Source organism: Zea mays, chromosome 1 (assembly GCF_902167145.1).
Source record: "Zea mays cultivar B73 chromosome 1, Zm-B73-REFERENCE-NAM-5.0, whole genome shotgun sequence".
In the NCBI taxonomy this organism is placed as follows: domain Eukaryota; kingdom Viridiplantae; phylum Streptophyta; class Magnoliopsida; order Poales; family Poaceae; genus Zea; species Zea mays.
Genome location: NC_050096.1, coordinates 44,335,290 through 44,344,306, shown reverse-complemented (window position 1 = coordinate 44,344,306; position 9,017 = coordinate 44,335,290). Strand labels below are relative to the sequence as shown.

General features: G+C 43.6%; 1 pseudogene across 1 annotated transcript; it reads right to left on the bottom strand.

Annotated features, from left to right (window-relative positions):
• Window positions 1–942: 942 nt before the first annotated feature.
• Window positions 943–2,187, bottom strand: LOC103634490 (isocitrate dehydrogenase pseudogene; annotated as a pseudogene). Its single transcript, NR_163845.1, has one exon. The product of NR_163845.1 is annotated as an isocitrate dehydrogenase pseudogene (transcript).
• Between the last annotated feature and the right edge of the window lie 6,830 nt (window positions 2,188–9,017).

Genomic DNA, 9,017 nt, shown 5'->3' with positions numbered 1-9,017 from the left:
TCAGATCACCTCAACTTCATCACACACACCCACCGCTGGGGAAGCACCAAATGAGCATCACAAAACCAAACAGACATCTCACGCCGACCTGACAAAACTACAAAGGAGTTCCAACGCACAGTTCAAGGATGGACGCCACTCCCTGAGAACCTACAGTCGCTCAACCATCAGCACAAACAGCCAGATTTCAGACGACACCAATATCTGACACTACGCTCCGCCTTGGCTTGAAATCATGCAACCATTGCTTCATGGAGTCCACCATCTTGTCCAGCCCTATAAATTTTTTGTAGTGTAGATGGGGAAAGACTTTTCCGTAGCCATTGTATTCCGATTTCTCTAAATGGTCCACACCATAGCCATTAACAGGAGTCAACTTTGTTTACGAGTACCCATACATTTCATGAATTCATGCTTATAAAACAAGTCCTCTATATAAAAAGTAACAATATCCCAATTAAAAATCTAGCTCCAGCATTTCCGTATAAACTTTGACAGGACACATCTAAAGAAAATGTGATTGATAGACTCCATATCCTGATAGAGAACACAACGGCTACTCTCCTTCCATCCCCTCTTTTTTAAAACAATAGTAGCCTGCACTTTCCTATTGTATCATTGTCAAAGAAAAATCTTAATTTTCAAAGGCAACTCACACTTCAGATGGTTTTAAGCACATTATTCCTTACACCTCCATCAGTTCTAAACTTATATAACGAATTAACAGTAAAGTTCTTAGAGCTGTCCAAACTCCAGAGCACTACATCCCTCTCAAGTTGCATGACCTGCTCTTGTAGATCCGCTTGAAGCTCTGCCCACATGTTAAGATCCTTAGCTAAGAGAGGACGCTGAATCTCCACGCTCCAATCCTCCTCATCATAGCACTCATATACAAGAACATCCTTTTTTTTAGATAAACCCTACATACTGTTATAATGCTGATGTTGATTATTACAGACAATTCTTGGCTCCATTCCAATGTTGAAAGAATTTCTGAACCGCAAGAAATGTGACAAAATTATTTGACGGTCTCAAACCGTGTTAAACACCCCAAATAAGTTCGAGGTGCTGCCAGTTAACCTCTTAAAGCTAAAGCTCCTCTCATATGTGACAAAAAAATATTAGGATGACAAAACAATCAGAAGGAAGAATCACATCCGTTTCTCAGATGTGATCACAGACTGCGTTTGTAAACTCTGATGTCGATGCCTTTCCACCAAGATCAGCAGTCCTGTACTTGCCCTCGGCGATGGTCTGGAGGATGGCGTTGTGGATCCGGTCTGCTTTGTCGTTGAATTGCATGTGGCGCAACAACATGACAGCACTCAGCATAAGAGCAGTCGGGTTCGCAAGGTTCTTGCCAGCAATATCAGGAGCAGAACCATGAACAGCTTCAGCCAGACAAATGCCACCTTCACCAATATTGCAACTGGGTGTTAGGCCCAAGCCCCCGATCAAACCAGCACATAGATCACATGTCACCATAGAGATTTGGCATCACTAATACGTCAAAAAGACCAGGATTCTTCACAAGCGTCATACAGCAATTGTCAATGATGACCTCCTCGTATTGAATTTCAGGGTACTTTTCAGCCACTTCGCGGCAACACTTGAGGAAAAGACCATCTGTCTTCCTCATAATATTGGCTTTGTGGATCGCAGAGACTCTTTCCCGGCCATTTGCCTTGGCATAATGGAAAGCATACTCTGCCACTCTCAAACTTGCTTGGCGTGTAATAATTTCCAAACTTTCCACAACACCTCTCACAACCTGATGCTCAAGACCACTATATTATCCTTCAGTATTTTCACGAATTGTTACAAGGTTAACATCATCGTATCTGGTCTTGTAACCTGGGAGGCTGTTGCAAGGTCTGACATTGGCATAGAGCCCAAGTTCTTTCCTTAATGTAAGATTCAAAGATCGATGGCCCTTTCCAATAGGTGTAGCCATAGGTCCTTTCAAGCCAACTTTGTTTCTACGCACTGACTCCAGGCTTTCCCAAGTCAAAAAACTCTCTGTCCTGGGATCAACTTCTGTACCGACATAGTGTTCTTCCCATTCAATTGGTACCCCTGCAACATTGAATACCTGCTTCACAGACTCGGCGATCTCTGGCCCGATGCCATCGCGGGGAAAGAGCGTGGCACGAATGGTCTCCCCGGACTCCGTTGAGAACGGCGCCACGGCCGATGCCATCGCGGAGAAAGAGCGTGGCCCGCGTCTCCCTTGCTCGCGCCACCGACTCTGCCTCCGCGGTGGCCGCCGAAGCTGCTGGACCGGCCGGGTCTCCTGGCGTGCCCCTCGCCCCTGTCCCCTCGCTGTGACATAAATACACTTCTCTCCAATCAGAACGGCGGGCAACGCACGGGCTGTTCGCGGTGGCGGGCGTGCGGGCAGTGGGATTCGCCATGTAGATTTGCGGCGGGATTCGCGGCGGTTTGGTAGCGGCGTTCGTGCGGTAGCGGCGGGCAACGCACGGGCTGTTCGCGGTGGAAGAGGCGGCCGCGGTGGGATTCGCGGAGAGGTTTGCGGGCTTGAGGTTCCCATGGTCGCGGCAGGGTTTGCGGGCGGGCGGAGGCGGGGGCAGTCTACAGTAGGTCCTTAATAGTTAGTAGAGATTAGTTTGTGCTCGTACGCTGCAACGGAAGTACGCCGAGATGAGCATCGACACATATCTGATCGGATCTTATATTTCCTTGAGGTCTGGAGAAAGATTACTCGGGAAGCCAAACATGTTAAGACCTGAGCATGTGTTACTCTTGTGCCCCATCAGCACACTGTTACGCGCTTGTATGAGTCTTGTTAATTTGCATGCCTCGTGCATAGTCTCTCACCATCTATTCACTATGATATACATAATTCGTGTGACAAACATTATCAATATCGCATAAACTATTTTAAAGAGTCAATATAGAATTTTTAATAAGGAGCACAAGGGCTATGGACATTCAGAGCAAAGCAGATCAAAGCACGCAGAGCGCATGCACCCTGAGCATCATCGCAATCCAATTGTGGTTCCTACTTTTTTATGCACCATACCTAAAAATAGAAGGCATGCACCCTGTCAACAATCAATGGCAGTATATTATCATAAAAGAACTCTAAAAGTCTCATCAGCCGAAATGCTTTATGAACTATATGTAAACGAGGAGATGGAGGGAATGATGTGAGTATCAAAACCTTGATCAACTTCAAAATTGCAGCAGTAATAAATATGCTCAAAACCTTCTTAAATACTCGAGCATCAAAAATATCACTTGGTGCTCCACCATTCCAAGCAATAATTATCAAGGCCTATATGAAAATCAGAAACCATCACAAAAAAGGATGGTAATGTTTAACAGAGGTGTTTAAGGAATTATAGCAAAAAGAAAGTGCACAAAACATAGTAACTAACCTGTAAGGAAAATATTAAGAAGATATCTCTACAAAATTAACTTTCCCCATCCAATGGTTATTGCCTATAGATCTGTTCTCCTAGATGACAGTAGGAAAAATGGGTTTCAATAGAATTGGTAGTTCAGGGACAGGGAGTCTTTGTTTTACTTGTTTTAAGTTGAAGGAAACACTAAGCATCACATCAGATCATGGTGTTAGAGTGGCACGCTAACAAATTCAACCCAAAACATAAGCTTTTGAGAGAAGATAAGCAATCTATTTATACACTTCAACACATAAATCACATACAACCAGGTGACGTAACCTAAACCAAAGATTATGACATTAACTACTACACATTGTCAAAGTAAAACCATTGTTAAGGTTACAACAGCACCACAATACACACGGGTACACAATAAGAAATACAAGGGTTCAATCACTCCTAGAATAGGCTATTCTAGAGTAATATAAGTACATATTACAACCCTTTGTCCTGCGCTCTCCGGACCTGTTTGGTTCGCTGCCTAACTTGTCACACTTTGCCTAACTTTTCTGCATAAGGTTAGTTCTTCAATTCGAGCGACTAACCTTAGGCAAAATGTGGCGCAGTTAGCTACGAATCAAATAGGCTCTACATCTTTCATAATCCTCTCATACTCAGTTAGATTTCCTTTCATAGATTGTTATATGCCCTTTATTAATGTAGACATTTTCTTTAATGTGCATATTATTTTTAAAATGGACAAATTTGGGCAAGGTGTTGAATTTTAGATTACACGCAATGGACAAGCATTAAAGCAACTTTTTCTCAAGGGACAAAAAAACTAATTTCAATAAATGCACTAACAGCAGGTGAGGTCTCCAACTTTGTTTACATGTGAATATCTAAGTCATCCCCATCATTTTCCATTTCTTATGTACAAATATACCTTACGAGAAAATACAAAAGATAAATAATAAAAGTGGATAGTTTACTGATTGATCAAATAAACAGATAACAAGAACTTTTTCACCCCAAGAAATCAACCCAGACGATAATTTGTACGAGCAGGTAAAGACCTGTATATAGTTTTCATAACACCATTGAGTCGAATAGTCTGTTTCTTTCCAAGAATTAGACACCTGCAAGAATAAAAAGTTAGCATTGACCATATGGTCTGTCTATCTGTGTTCTTAGAAGGTTTTAATAAGTTTACCATAATAGTTATTTCTGAACGTTACAGATGTTTAATCCACCGAAGCTACATTAGCATTTTTTCATTAGAACTTTTATGTATTTCTTGTTAAAGCCTAGGTAATAACCAACTTCATTAACATAAGATTTGCAACTTTATTAATAGAGCATCCAGAACTCACACCTCATTCTACAGTTGTACAGTTAATGTTCTTGCAATTTGGTGATGGTTCTGTTTGTTCAATATTCAATGCCATTTCAGCGGTAGTTTACAATTTTGCCTTAGCTGCAAAAACAAATGGCAAACATAAGCATCCCAAAGAGGTGCAGGTGCATGAGCTAAACTGGCAATTAGTTTTCAAAAGAAGCTAGTTCAAATTGATGCAGTAGAAAATTGTTGATGAAGTAGACTAGTAGAAAAATGTTGATGCAGTAAACTGTTGGCAATGGTTCTGTCCTGCTACTACTTCCTCTCTCTGAACCAGTTCTCTACTTCAGAACACTCATTGATGACTTGTGTGCAACAGAACAAATTAGAAACTACAAGTAAGATTTACCTCTTCTACTACACATGCTTGGCAATAAATCACAGGGCATGACAACCATAACAAGGAACAAATCAATCATGTCCACCCTGCCCATGAGCATGGCTCGACTAGTCTAATGCTACTGAAACTGAAGAATTAATAAATGTCACTCTTGACATACCTTCTGTTTCTCAGATATGTCGATATGGCCAAACTTTTGGTCATTGGACAAAGCAGTCTCCCTGAAACGATTGATGCAGTAGACCAGTTGATCTACAGAGGAACCCCTTTCAGTCGACTCCTCGTACCGTGCTTCAACTGGGTCACCAATCTGCAATTGGAGAAAACTTGTGTCATCTAACGTATATTTATGCAATTTATGGACTTTTGTTATGTTCAAGTGAATGAAGAGAAAAACAAAAGTTGTAATTGCTCTGAATAATATGAATGATGGTGAAGATTAATTTGTGTATTGTAATACCTTAACACTTAGGCAATATGCCACTTTATTATGTATTTGTGGAAACTACAAAATATTTGTGGGACCACAAGATCTCATCAGCCATATTGCCGTCTCTCGAGATGACACGGCTCCTTCACCGAATGGTCGAAGGACACCTACAAGTTCGTCGAGCATTTCGTGCTCCAGGAGCTTTGCGCAGTAGCTCTTTTGATAGGCAGCACCGCATATGGCTCAAAGTAGCGTAGTAGCTCTTTTGATAGGAAGTTTAATAAATGGAATGCTTATTAGTATCCAAATACAAAATTACATTTCAGCAAGTGCCTAGAAAAGGATGAAATATGGCATTTTCTATTTAGTAGAATATTTAGCAGGTGCACGATGTGTCTGTTTTCTCGTGAAACAAATCTAAAAAGGTACTTGAAAGGGAATTAGGCTTACACCTTTTTCTAATTGATTTTGGTGGTTGAATTGCCCAACACAAATAATTGGACTAACTAGTTTGCTCTAGTCTATAAGTTTTACAGGTGCCAAAGGTTCACAATAAGCCAATAAAAAGACCAAGAAATGGTTCAAACAAAGAGAGCAAAAGACAGGCCAAAGGCACCCTGGTCTGGCGCACCGGATTGTCCGGTGTGCCACCGGACAGTGTCCGGTGCACCAGGGCACTCGACGCTAAACTCCTCACCTTTGGGAAAATCAGAGGGCGCTCCGCTATAATTCACCGGACTGTCCGGTGAAGCACCGGACAGTGTCCGGTGTGCCAGCGGAGCAACGACTACTTCGCGTGCAACGGTCGGCTGCAACGCATTTAATGCGCGCCTGCGCGCGCAGAGGACAGAGCACGCGCAGTTGGCGCACCGGACAGTCTACAGGACCTGTCCGGTGCACCACCGGACAGCCCAGAGGCCCCACCTACCAGAGCTCCAACGATCGAACCCCAACGGCTGGCTGACGTGGCTGGCGCACCAGACAGTGTCCGGTGGCGCACCGGACTGTCCGGTGCGCCATGCGACAGCAGTCTTCCAACGGCCATATTTTGGTGGTTGGAGCTATAAATACCCCAACCTCCCCACATTCAATGGCATCCAAGTTTTCCACCTTCAACATATTACAAGAGCTATAGCATTCAATTCTAGACACAACCAAAGATATCAAATCCTCTCCCAAGTCCGGAATCACTCCAAATCAAATAGAGACTAGAGAGAGCGACATTTGTGTTCATTTGAGCTCTTGCGCTTGGATTGCTTCTTTTCTTTCTCATTCTTCTTGTGATCAACTCAGTTGTAACCAAGGCAAGAGACACCAATTGTGTGGTGATCCTTGCGGGGACTTTGTGTCCCATTTGATTGAGAAGAGAAGCTCACTCGGTCTAAGTGACCGTTTGAGAGAGGGAAAGGGTTGAAAGAGACCCGATCTTTGTGACCACCTCAATGGGGAGTAGGTTTACAAGAACCGAACCTCGATAAAACAAATCCTTATGTCTCACTCTTTATTTGCTTGCGATTTGTTTTTCGCCCTCTCTCTCGGACTCGTTTACATTTCTAACGCTAACCCGGCTTGTAGTTGTGCTTAAGTTTATAAATTTCAGATTTACCCTATTCACCCCCCTCTAGGCGACTTTCAATTGGTATCAGAGCATGGTGCTTCATTAGAGCTTAATTGCTCGAAGTGATGTCGGGAGCATCCGCCAAGAGGGAGTTCGGGACCGGCGAGAAGCCCGCCACAAGCCATGGGAAGGCTCCATCCGGGGAGTCCGCCAACAAGGTGAAGGGATCCCCTTCACACAACAAGTCGGGTCGGAGCGGTGATAAGAAAAAGAAGATGAGGAAGGTGGTCTACTACGAGACCGACTTTTCGTCGACATCCACCTTCGGCTCCGACACGCTGTTCGTAACTTCTAAGCGCCATGAGCGCAAGAAGTTTAGTAAGATTCCCCTACGCTACCCTCGCATTTCCAAACGTACTCCTTTACTTTCTGTCCCATTAGGCAAACCACCTATGTTTGATGGTGAAGATTATAATATGTGGAGTGATAAAATGAGGCATCATCTAACCTCACTCCACACTAGCATTTGGGATGTTGTTGAGATTGGAGTACAGGTACCATCACCGGGGGATGAAGACTATGATTTGGATGAGGTCGCCCAAATCCGACACTTCAACTATCAAGCCACCACTATACTCCTCGCCTCTCTAAGTCGAGAGGAGTATAACAAGGTGCAAGGATTAAAGAGCGCCAAGGAGATTTGGGACGTACTCAAGACCGCGCACGAAGGAGATGAGGTGACCAAAATCACCAAGCGGGATACGATCGAGGGCGAGCTCGGTCGCTTCCGGCTTCGCCAAGGAGAGGAGCCACAAGACATGTACAACCGCTTGAAGACCTTGGTGAACCAAGTGCGCAACCTCGGGAGCACCAAATGGGATGACCATGAGATGGTCAAGGTTATTCTAAGATCCCTCGTTTTTCTTAATCCCACACAAGTTCAATTAATTCGTGGTAATCCTAGATATACACTAATGTCTCCCGAGGAAGTGATAGGAAACTTTGTGAGCTTTGAGTTGATGATCAAAGGCTCAAAGAAAATCATCGAGCTACATGGCCCCTCCACGCCCGAAGCACAATCGGTCGCATTCAAGGCGACAGAGGAGAAGAAAGAGGAGTCTACGTCAAGTAGACAACCCATTGACGCCTCTAAGCTCGACAATGAGGAAATGGCGCTCATCATCAAGAGCTTCCGCCAAATCCTCAAGCAAAGGAGGGGGAAGGATTACAAGCCCCGCTCCAAGAAAGTTTGCTACAAGTGTGGTAAGCCCGATCATTTTATAGCAAAATGTCCACTATCTAGTGACTGTGACAGGGGCGACGACAAGAAGGGAAAGAGGAGAGAGAAGAGGAGATACTACAAGAAGAAGGGCGGTGATGCCCATGTGTGCCGCGAATGGGACTCCGACGAGAGCTCCTCCGACTCCTCCTCCGACGAGGACGCCGCCAACATCGCCGTCACCAAGGGCCTCCTCTTCCCCAACGTCGGTCACAAGTGCCTCATGGCAAAGGACGGCAAAAAGAAGAAGGTAAAATCAAAATCCTCCACTAAATATGCATCCTCTAGTGATGAAGATAATGTTAGTGATGAGGAGGATAATTTGTGCACCCTTTTTGCCAACCTAAACATGCAACAAAAAGAAAAATTAAATGAATTAATTAGTGCTATTCATGAAAAGGATGAGCTCTTGGACTCTCAAGAGGACTTCCTTATTAAATAAAACAAAAACATGTTAAGGTTAAGAATGCTTATGCTCTAGAGTTAGAAAAATGTGAAAAATTATCTAGTGAGCTAAGCACTTGCCATGATACTATTGCCAACCTTAGAAATGAAAATGCTAAACTAATTGCTAAGGTTGATTCTAATATTTGTGATGTTTCAATTCCCAATCTTAGAGATGATAATGTTAACTTGCTTGCTA